This window comes from Sceloporus undulatus, chromosome 5 (assembly GCF_019175285.1).
Source record: "Sceloporus undulatus isolate JIND9_A2432 ecotype Alabama chromosome 5, SceUnd_v1.1, whole genome shotgun sequence".
Lineage (NCBI taxonomy): Eukaryota > Metazoa > Chordata > Lepidosauria > Squamata > Phrynosomatidae > Sceloporus > Sceloporus undulatus.
In genome coordinates, this window is record NC_056526.1 from 147,045,322 (window position 1) to 147,057,916 (window position 12,595).

Genomic DNA, 12,595 nt, shown 5'->3' on the forward strand with positions numbered 1-12,595 from the left:
CTCTGTAGTTAGTTTTGCACCTTTATTTCTTGCTCAGTCTCAGCTCACTTTGCAAGCAGTGTGAATTCAAGTGAGCAGTCCAAAGCTAGCCTCCATAGGAAGTTTCCATAGGAAGAAGTAATGACATGAGCCTGCACTTTGAATGCTTGAAAATTGCACAGACAAATTCCATTAATTCAAGAAGGGTCTGCTTTTTCCATAGGCAAGCCTTGGGACCATGTGTGCATATGTGTGTGAGCCTTCCCAAGCTAGCTTCATAGACAAGAACTGACAAAAAAAGCAACTCCCTCCCCCCTGTTGAATTAATGGAGCTTGTCTGTAATTTGCAAGCCTCAGATGAGTGAGTCATCAAAAGGCAGGGGAAACCTGTACATACACATATCCATCCCCCTCAGGGAGCAACACAGGTGAAGCAATATCTGAGTAATTCAGCTTTGTTATATTTCATAACATTAAATGTAAGGCATTTTATATTAAGTCATATAGCTGTCGTGTTCATCTGTACTTTCATCTTAATATTCGAACAATTATCCATGAAAGAATACAGTTTCATCTGTTATATAAAGGGCTAAACCTAAAGCAATTCTTAACTGCATTGATTAAATCTAAGCACATATCTTCTAGCCTTACCAGAATCAGACCTTTAGGTTGGCATATCAAGGATTACTAGGAATGGGCCATCATGGTCAACTGTCGACACTTGTGGTTTTTTTAAATATTCTTTAAAGGTACATGTGGCATTCTTTCCAGACTTGAAATGTAAACAAACATTTCCCTTTCTTTTATTGCAAGACAGAAAATGAGCAGACACTGTCATGAATCTTAGGCTCTATATTCTATGATCTATAGGTTTTATCAGGTTATAGACCCCTTTTAATAGGATGTGCACAGACTGAGGAGTTGCCAGCTAAAATTCGCCTCACCTGTAACAGCAGTTATGAACAAAAGGAAATGTATATTTTCATTTATTTGATTTATATTTTGCAAGGTTTATATCTTGCTCTTCTCCCAAATGGGACTTGAAGGGGCTTACAATATATTAAAACAGAACATCTCAAATGTATGAAGTGCAAAAGTTTAAAAAGCACTACTTTAAAACTCCACTTTTAAAACATTAAAAAAATGAATATAATTAAAACTCTTAAAATAGATATTTTTGTTGTTGTTGTTGTTGTTAACTGCCATCAGGTCAACTCTGAGTTATGAATGAGAGACTATGAATGATAGACTTCCAAGTCACCCTCTGTCTTGCAGATCCAGAACCATGGCTTTCTTGATTAAATCTATCCACCTGTAATGTGGTCTTTCCCTTTCTTACTGTCTTCTACCTCAACAAATTGCATATCACTCTACCTTGGTCAGCCAAGGCTGAATGCCCATTTAAACAAGAAACACATTGCCTGCCAGTGAAAAGGGGAGCAGACTGAACCTCTGGAGGGAGTTCAAAAGCTTGGGAGCAGACACCAAGAAGGTTTTCTCTCACATTGTCACCAGCTAAACCTGGGAAGATGGTAAGATAGAGAGAAAGCCCTCACAAAGAATGTAAGACTTGGGCAGGCTCCTGTAGGAAGATACGGCCTTTCAGATAATCTGGAACTAAGCCATATAGGTGGTTGAAACGAAAATGCAAGGCCCCAGAGGAAGGCCAGCAATTCAGATGAGGAGACACTTCAGACCAAGGGCAGTTTATAGTCTTCTCCTAAAGCATGAATGCACTAGTGGACAGAGTCATCTTTCTTAGGAATTTATGACACAGGGACAACTGGAAGTAGGAATTGGAATATCCTGTGATAATCGAGCAATTGTGCTGTTGGTTTTTAGATGACATTGCGGTGAAAAACAATTAAAGTGACATTATCCTGTGAATAACCAGGCAATAAACAGCAAAAAATAATCCACTGGATTTTCCTGTGAATGTTTTTTTGCTGTTCATTGCCTTGTTAAAGGTAAAGGTATTCCCCGTTGACAAGGTTGTCAAGTTGTGTCTGACCATAGGGCGGTGCTCATCTCTGTTACTAAGCCAAAGAGCCAGCATTGTGACATTACTCTGTGATCATGTGGCCAGCATGACTGCACAGAATGCTGCTACCTTCCCATTGAGAAATGGTACCTATTTATCTACTTGCATTTGCATGCTTTTGAAGTGCTAGGTTGGCAGAAGCTGGGACTAGTGATGGGAGCTCACGCCATCACATGGTGCCTTGGCCTCGAACTGCCAGACTGCTGATCTTGCAATCATCAGAGTCAGTATCTTAACCACTTGGTTACTCCCTGGTTATTCCTGGGATAATGGCTCCTGTATATGAAAAGGTTAATCACGTTTTAATCATGTTTTAATCTCAACTGCCTGGTTTTGACAGGTTAAACTTCATTTAAACTACCACTTCCCCCCATGTGATAAACTTCTTAAAGTGCAGAAGTAAAAACTTGTTCACTGGATCCTGAATAGGTGATGTTGAGGTTTTAGTGCTGCAGAGTGAATCAGGGAAGGGATTCTGCCCCCAGTGTGGGACTACTAAGCTCATCAATTAGTGAATATTCTTGTATTTGTTTCAGTAGAACAAAACCTGTATATATGTGTGTGTGTGTATATATATATATATATATATATATATATATATATCAAGATCACACCTAACATGGATTCATGAATTTGTAAATGTCAGGATGTTATGTATTGAAAAATTAATAATTTGCCTAGAAGAACTCCCTTTCCCAAATGTTGTGCTGCTTACAGAAGTAGGTTCCAGCATGCTCTTAAGTGTTTGCAGGATCAAAACTTGCATTTGCAACATTAATGCTACATAATATACATTATTCATATTCATATACTCAGGTCATGAGCTTCATTCCTTTTGTAAGGAAAACTAACACAATTATGAATAGTTAAAGCCCCAAAGAGGATCTGACAGCAGTTACATTTATTGAGCCTGTAATTCCCATGTATACAGTTCCAGCTGCTGCCTACCCCAACAACCAGCTGTCACTTCTGTTGCCAACTGCCAGTTAAGTGCCAGCCCCATGCCTTGTCCTGCTCTTTGCTCGAATGGAGCAGAACATTCTGGCTCCATTTTCCATTTAAGTTCATTTTTACCTAGAACAACCCTTCCCAAATGAGATCTTTCTGATTCTAGCATTAAATGAACTTGGGCATAATCCTTTCTCATTTTTCTGTCAATTCCCTTGACATGGATGTACCCAAACAGATGTTTTAACACGAGAGGTAGTATGACTTTTTTGTTATATGTCTGTGATCAGGCACAATCACTTCTTGTTCTGTGTCTTCAGTTCATTTTTGACTTCTGCCAATCCTAAAGCGAGCCTATCATGGGGTTTTCTTGGCAAAGTTTGTTCAGAGGAGGTTTGCCATTGCCTTTTCATGAGGCTGAGAGAGTGTGACTTGCCCAAGCTCAGCCAGTGGGTTTCATGGCTGAGCAGGAATCAAACCTTGCTCTCCAGAGTCATAGTCCAACACTCAAACCACTACACCATGCTGGCTCTATAATCACCTCACCTCATGGCAAAAGCACAGGGAATAGCCCCATTTCTGTGGTTTTTCTTCTGTGAGCTAGATTTCTATTATTATTATTATTATTATTATTATTATTAAACTTTATTTCTAGAGCGCTGTAATTATATTAGTTTCTTCATCTCTCCAGTTCTTTTTTTCCCCATGGCACCTTTGCAGTGTCTGCTAGACACCAGGAGTGAGAGATGTCCTCTGCCTCCCCCTGCAATCTTCATGACTTATTCAGATTCTCCACCTTTAAGAGGCTTGTTGAAGGCAAAAAGGCATCAAGGCTCATAGAAAGTGATTAGTGAGAGAATGGAATCCAGATAATGCCTGTCCTTTGTTTTAAGCTCCCTGTATCTTTTTATGGTCTGTGTACTCACGTCTTTTGCTTCCTGCTAAATTGCAGATGTCACTTTCATCTTCTGTCAAGTACTTAGTTAGTCTCTTTGTTTTTCTTTATTTGGGAAAGAACATCCATGAGAGTCCAACCCCAATAATAGAAGCTAGCTTACATCCACACATGAGAACCAGCTTTTAGGCGCTCTTCTAGCTGAGGATATGCCAACTTCTTTTGCCCATGCCCTTTAATATCTTAAGGTGGATTTTCTAAAACAATAAACACACATACACACACCAAACAAGAGTATCCAGAGCCATTTGTCTTCTATCTGCCACAAGTTCATGCTGCACTAGCTTCACTGCACTTTGCTTAATGTACTGTTGTTGCACACCTTCAAGTTATTTCCAACTTATGGCAACCCTATCATGAGGTTTTCTGGGGTTGGGAGTGTGTGACACACCCAAGGTCACCCAGTGGGTTTCCATGACTGAGTGGGGAATCAAACTCTGATCTCCAGAGTCATAGTCCAGTGCTCAAAACCACTATACTGAACTGGCTCTCTTGCTTAATATAGGCCTGGTACAGACAGGCCTGAAAGATTTGCCTTTCCTTGCTGCACAGCAAAAAAAAAAAAGGATCACTAAAAAGCAGCTCCTTTTTGCACTGCCTGCGGTGGTGTGTTGCTGCTTCACTGCTCCATTTGGATGCAGCGCAGCAGTGATGTCATTGTTGCGCACGCTGTCTATACAGCATTGCACAGCAATGATGCCCTACTCACGTGCTAGGGTTGTGGGGCATGTGGGCGCTCTGCCCCAAGGCAACCCCAGCACATGACGAGGGCGTCATTCAGGGCCCGTCTGTACCGGGTCTTAGATACCAAATATTTCTACACGGCTAAAGTGCACTGTGTTCATGTATCCAAGGCTGACAGTGCTATGCAGGTTTAGAAAAATGGCTCAGGAGGCTGCAACTAAGACCAGAGATATAATCATAGAATCATGCATTGGAAGGACCACAAGTGCCTTCTAGCCAAAAACCTGCCATGCAGCAATATGCCATATATTCCAAAAGATGGCCATCTAACCTCTGTTTAGAAACCACAAAAGAAGGAGAATCCACTACTCTCTGAGGCAGTCTATCCTACTGTCAAACAACTCTTACTGTAAAGTTCTTCCTAATGGTTAACTGCAATCTCTTTCTTTTGTTTTTTAATCTTGGTTCATGTTCTAGTCTCTAGAGCAGAAGAAAACAAGCACATTCAAATGTTTTACATATCTTTAGATATTTAAAGGTGGATATTATGTCATCTTTCAGTTTTCTCCAAGCTAAACATATCCAAGTCCCAACCCATTCCTCATTAAGCTTGGTTTCCAGATCTTTAATAATCTTGGTAACCCTTCTTTGGATATGTTCCAGCTTTCCAATATCTTCTTGAAATGTGGTGTCCAGAACTGTAGAGAGTATTCTAGATGAGATCTGATCTAAGTAGAACAGAGTAGCAGTATATTGTTTTCCCTGATGGGGATACTATACATTTGTTGATGCAGCCTAGAAATGCATCAGCTTTTTTGACCACTGCATCATACTATTGACTCATGTTTAGCTTGTGGTGTACTGAGATACCAAGATCCTTTTCACTTGTATTGCTTTCGAATTAGTTGTCATTATATTGGGACATAGCTTGGAGGATCCTGATATAAGAGTAAGAACACAATGTGTAGTTACTTATCTGTATTTATTGATTTGATTTGTGTATTTAGCCAGGTGACATTTGGTTCCATGCACTGAGATTTAGCAGCAAAGTTCATAAATTCTAATCTCCACTCGCACCCTTTGAAAGGTAATTTTGACACCAAAATCAAGGTTACTTCTTGTGGAACATAGGTTTCCTCTTTGCCAGGTTCATGACAACTTGTTTTCTTAATGTTGATTTCTGTCACATTTGAAGGCATGAGTAAGAGATACCATTACTGAAAAGCTTAGATTTTGATCTGACATGTTTCTGGGCTGCCATTCAAGTCTGTGTATATTCCATGCTTCTTTAGTCGTAGTAATGGCTTTTTCCCTGTTCCAGAAATATGTCGCCTTTGCACAGAGTTACTCTGATCTCTGTTAACTGTCACTTGGGGGAAACTGGGGACATTCTGCTCTTGCAGTTACAAAAGTGACTGCCCTTTTAATCATGAATTCCTGACATAGTAAATGATTGTCTCTATTTTCTTGATATGGCACTAGCTCCATTCTGTTTACTGTATTTATTTGAAGTACAGGGGACACAAATTGTATTATGCGGTCAGAAGTCCAGAGGCTGTGTAACACGGAAATGCTGGCCATAAAACAATCAAATATAAATAACTCACATTCAAGAACTCCTTTAAAGGGCTCATCTGTCATTACTCTGACTGGTTAAAATGTTCGGAGAACGAGTACAAATGTTCCAGTGTTCAATGAGCTTATTTTGAAGCCTGGCCACAAGGTGCTCTGAGGAAGCATTGGCCCACTTCTGTAGAGTACAGTAATGCAAGGTTCTCCAAATTTTCATCATATATGCCTGGCAGCATGAGATAAATGATGCACCAACTCTTTGCCAAAATGTGATAAATCTCAGCTACAGTCTCAAGAGTAATGTACCTCACTTTAAAAAATAGGAAAAAGAGAGACAGAAATTGTTTCATGGCACATTGGATGCCGTGTGTATGTTTGCATGGGCACACACAAAGGAAAAAAACTGTTTGGCACAGTTTTAAAGTAATATAAAGACATAAAATCCTGCCTGTGGTGACACAAGGAAATGTTTAATGTCACCTGGGTGGTTATTATGCCCTTAGATCTCAAAAAGAAAGGAGCATTCTGAAAGCTCTTTATTTACATTTAAATTGCAGTTAAAGAAGATTCATTTAATTCTTCTCACGGTACTCACCTAAATCAAAATCTGAGAAGCAGAACATGTGGATGAATTGTTGTATTTCAAGGTGTTGTTCATGCATGGCTCTTTGATCTTTCTTATTTAAAATTCACCTGACACACACCTTGTCGCAGTCACTTGAGGCTATATTTCTAGCATCAGAAGGGTTATTTTCATTCAGCAAAAGTCCAAAATGTAATATTAAAATGATTGGATGTGGTTTCTTTTCTGTGTACATTTCCTCAGTCAGTTTGTTGTTTCTTATGTCATATGGATGATGTCACAAATGTGGGTATTTAATTCCTTCCTCAATTCCTCCCTTCTGTACTTTCCTCACATCCCTGCTATTAGGTTGGTTTCCAGTCATCTAACAATAAGTATCCACAGTAGGTGAACAATAGAATAAAACAGGCTGTTACTGGTCCATGTCAGTTTTTTAATGTGTTCATGCATACACTCATCCTGTCTGTGTGTGTGTGTGTCTCTCCGAGAAGGGGAGTGGAAAACTTTATTTCAAGACCCGTTTCTGAACAACCTGTATTCAGTAAAGCTGTTATAGCCTCTGTGACATCTGTGGGAAACTGGGGGTGTCGTTATTGGTGCTGTTGTAATTGGCTGGTCCGAACTAAGGCAACATCCTTTGTTCACATGGTGCTAGTCCCTTCTAGTCATTTCCCTGTACCTCATTGGATTTGTGTCAATGCATGGCTTCTTTCATTCCTTGCATTGGAGCCAATGCGATCTTCTGGGTTGACAGACATCCTGTCACCTACGTCCACCTCCTGAATCAGCGGTTTTTCTAGGAATTGGGAATTGGGAGATAGACTCTGTGGGTCCAAAACTTCTTCAACCTCCCAAAACACACTCAGTTTGTTTTTGTCATCTTCACATGGCAAACTCTATCACCTTAAAGAAATACCAAGCTCTGGCTGCAGATAGGAGAGGGCTATGGAAGTTTCTATATGAGCTCGGGGGGAAAGCATTTAAGTCAGACACCCCATCTTTAGACAGAAGATCTCATTTCCCACTCTTATTGGAGGAAATCCAAAATACTCTACACGCTCTTTGATGTCTTCCCAGGGACCAAATGATTACAGTCATAGGACTTTAAAGAAGTAGCATTAATGGTACTTCCTTTTGGTTTCATTTCTAGGATTTTCCTTTATTTAAAATTTATTTATTTATTTATATTCAGTACTTATACCCAGCTCTTTAGCCCAAAGACTCTCAAAAATTCTGTTGCAGAATTAATCTGTACTGTATCCAGAAGAACATGGTCAATATATAATATTTTAAATAAACGAATGTATCATCCCATCCACAAACACATAGCAGATTCCATGGGTATCAGAGAGTGTTAAGATTTCTATTGCTCATCACTAATAATGTTACACAAAACATGCATAAATAGCCATGACTTCTGCAGAAACATGCCACATGCAGAAATCACAGAAGCTGAGTAAATTTCTCAGCATTCAGAGACCAAAAAATAACATGGTACTGAATGAAGACAATTGGATTCTTGCAATACCCAGATCTTCATATGCAATTCTTTTTGAACATAAGAAGTATCCTGCTGGATCCAAGGTCAGGATTATTTGTTCCAGTATTTTTTTGCCCACAGTGGCTAACAAGATAAATAAAATGTCCATGTTTTTTTCTGGTACTGTGTATCACCATCATGACTTAATTCCACATGGGAATAAGAGAAATGCACATTCTCAAGGGAAAATATTTTCTAATATAGCTGTATAGACCTCCTCAGACAGCTCTAGCACCTTTTACTCTGAATGAGGTTCTCCATTGATCTAAAGAGATTGTTCTAAGATATTTAACTCCAGTTATTATATGTGTATGATTCTGAACTTTTAAAAAAGCAAGTATAAGGAGTTTAGGGAGTATTTGAAGGCTCTGACAATTATCCATCCTACATATATTAAATTAGCTGTTACCACTAGGGAGTGCTATAGTTCTAAAAACTGAAACAATTCTTTGTTATTTGCAAAGAATATACTTAGCATTACTTCATTGCTTGTCTTTATAAGAACTGCTGTATTAAGGGGTTATTTTTTAGTTTTAATAATCAGTATTTGTTGATTTCATTAGCAGGAATTTTCAATTACATAAATTGATTAGCAATTGATTTTTTTAAAAAAATAGTTCTAAGATGGGGTACATTTGGACTTTTTTTCTTGTTGATTATATATACAATCATTACCTTTGATTTGCAGGGGATCCGTTCTGGAAATCCCCCCCCATGAATTGGAAAAATTGCCAATATTGGAGCCCCATTGATTACAATGGAGGCACACTCCCATGTATGGTGCTGTGCGCGCACCTGAGGCACACACACCATTATGTCCCTCCCAGCTTGCCATCCACGAAAGACCGAGGGACATGAATGTCAAGACCATGAATCAGGAGGGACAATTGTAGTTGTTTTTCTTGTTGATTGTATACATCTGCTTTTGTACTAAAGACAGTGGACACTGAAATTGTTAGTATAATTAGATAGCCTTCTCTGTCTTTTACTATATTCAGCCAACGATGTATCTTTTATGCTCAGTATATGCTGGAGAATCATTTAAATCGTTATAATTAAAGGCAACAAGTTCCATTTTAATTGTATTAAATTCTCCCCTTCATCTGCTATAAGAAACCCATTTTGCTTTTCTTTGTATGAAAGCCACTCTAACCTTTTGAACATTTGCATCTGTTCCAGCTCTTTAATATCCATCCTGAGAAAGGGTAGTCAAAATGGCACATAGCATTCAAAATATGGGTGCATCATAGCTGTAGATTTTGGCACGCTACAGACCACCCCAAAGGAGCAGCCTGCCAGTGGCCTAATTCCCTTTGGAGGGAAGCCACAGCTGCCAAACTGTACGGCTTCCCTCCAGAGTAAAAAGAACCTGAAAAAACCAGGTTCTTTTTGTGCTGCATGGCGGATGTCACGAGTGCGCCAATGGTGCACTCAAAACGTAAGCAATGTGTGGCACCATGTGGACGCTGCATGGTGCTTATATCATAATGGCGGCGCCATGTACACGGGACTCTGCCATTGTTATGATGCCACTCCATACTAGGGTTAGGGACCGTGCAGTTGCCGTGCGGTACCTAACCCTAGTATTGCCAGGAGTACGCCACATTTGGGCGGTCTGTACCGTGCCATAGATCTTTTCCAGATAATCCTTAGCAAACTCACAGTAGAATATATTATGTGTCTTTTGTCTTTGTTTTTCATTAGAACAGAATTGACACTGAGCCATTCAGTATGCTCCAAGACTGCTTTCTTGGAAAGTCACAACAATTTCAGAAAGAACTGTCACCACTTTTGTATCTGTGAAGTTAAAACGCTTCCCCATCCAAATGCACATCACTTTGCACTTGATTACACTGAAACTCTATTGCCATTATTGCTTCCTGTTCATTCTATTGAGAGAGATTCTTATGAAGAACTTCACAATCTGCTTGAATTTTCTTAAATATTCCCTTGGGACATAGTCAGTGGGAGCTAGTGACATGCATATGAATTGAATAGCACACCAGCTCTGACTGAGCTTTAATAGAGGACAAGGTTCTGGATGCAATACTCAAAAAAGGTTTAGTATCTCACATAATTTTGTGGCCCAAAACCATCCAGTAGCATGTAATTATTACCAGATGAAGAGCAAGATCATTTCATAATAAGTGTAGAAGAAGAGCATGATCCTTTCATATTAATAAAAATGGCTCAAAATAACCAATTGTAGGGCTTTGGAATTTCCAGAAGAATTGGCAAGGAATGATAATTAGTGCTCACATTTACCCTATGCATGTGTTTTATGTGCTTAAGAGATGCCTAATATAGTTACTTAACACAGTAACCATTGTTGTTGTGAATAACAACTATGGTGATGCACTGTTAAGTAGTTGCATCTTCTCTAGCAGGATGTGCAGGGTCAGCTCATGCTGAAGAATATTTCCATCACAGAATGCTTGGGAAACTGTTCCTTTGTTAGGAGGGATTAAGTCTCCCACACACCTTCTAGCACAGTAGTTCCCAAACTTTGGTCTTCCAGATGTTTTGGATTTCAACACCCAGAATTCCTGCCTGTTGGTCATACTGGCTAGGGCTTTTGGTGGGTTGAAATCCAAAATACCTGGAGAAACAAAGTTTGGAAATCACTGTTCTAGAACAAGAGAAGAAGGGCATTTAAACAATTGGAACAATGGAAAGCTACAGGAAAAGAGATTCCACCTCAACATTAGGAGGAACTTCCTCACAGTAAGGGCTGTTTGACAGTGGAACACATTCCCTTGGAGCATAGTAGAATCTCCTTCCCTGGAGGTCTTTAAACAGAGGCTTGATGGCCATCTGTCAGGGATGTTTTGATTGAGATTTCCTGCATGGCAGGGGGTTGGACTGGATGGCCCCTGTGGTCTCTTCCAACTCTATGATTCTATGATTCTAAAGATCAGGAGAGATCAGATAATTGGTCTCATCTTGGGCAGAGGTACATTGGCATAACCCAGCCCAAGAAAGTGATCTATTTGTGGCAGCATTCCATTCATTGTTGGGACCCTGGTGGACAGTGGCTGTGTCAAAAGACTGCTTTGATCAGCTGAACATGTGAGCTTATTTTGCCTTGGGTCTTATTGCTGCTTCTTGTTTGCTATCTGCATGTAATCTATAAACAATACTTCTGGTGCAGCTGTGACCAAGGTTCATTTTGACACACTCTTGAGTCTGAGTTGGCCTGAGAACTGAATCAATCAAGACCTTGGAATCATTACACAGACACACTTGTATGTTGCATTTTATAGGGTTTGCTTGATAGACCTGGATCATTTCTTTGGGTCTGCTGACTTACGTAGGTGATGGGCTGGGTGTGCTGCAGCCCAGGTGTCACTTTTGAGGAATATGGTTTAACCACTGCATTGGTAATTCAGTAGAGAAGGCTTGGAGTTACAGCTTAAAACAAAATTCTTGAACATAAGGACTATCTTAGATGAGTCAAAAGCCACATCTAATCTATTCAGACTGTGGCCAAACAGTTGCCTACACAGGGAGCCCAAAAGCACCAGCCCAACCAGATTCTTGGGGACACCATTGCTTACTTTCCTCAAGTGTCCATTTTGTTTTGTTTTTTAACCAGTTACAAATCCATAAGAGGCCTTATCCTTCCATCTTGTGACTCCAAAGTTTACTCAGGAGCTTTTGGTAAGTCACTTTGTTAAAGAAAAACAAATTCAAGTTCACATAGGAAGTATTTGATACTTGAATTTCATTGCATTAAGGACTAAACTATATGATATTTCCATGAAAAAACACAACCATTAAATCCAGGGTGGGCTACTATGGGGCTGGCGGGGGCTACTCTTTAGTTTGGCCAAGTGCTTACGGGTCACCTTTTTTGTATTGTTTTGATCCCCTGCATATATTGTTTTTAATTTGTTTAAATGAAGAATACTAAAAAGAACATATTGAAAAATAGAAAGAAATAGTTAAAATTGATTTACACCTTATTTTTTATTAATTATTATCAAACTGATCTGACTCTCTAAGCACCAGATCATATAGATGTTATAATTTTTTTACTTTTTAAAACAAGTTATTTTTAAATCATTTAATTCATTTTAATTTCCTTACATAATATTTTACATTTATTTTTATTGAATTAATTCTAAAATAAATTAGCACCAACCATGTCACTTTGGAAGTTTGATGTGATGTAGTTATACATACTTTTACATTCAATAGGCAGAGGTAGATGACTTGGAATTCTGCATTTGCTGATGCACTTATAGTCTCAAAATTCTATGGCCATAGGAAATGGCTACTGATTTCCATGAG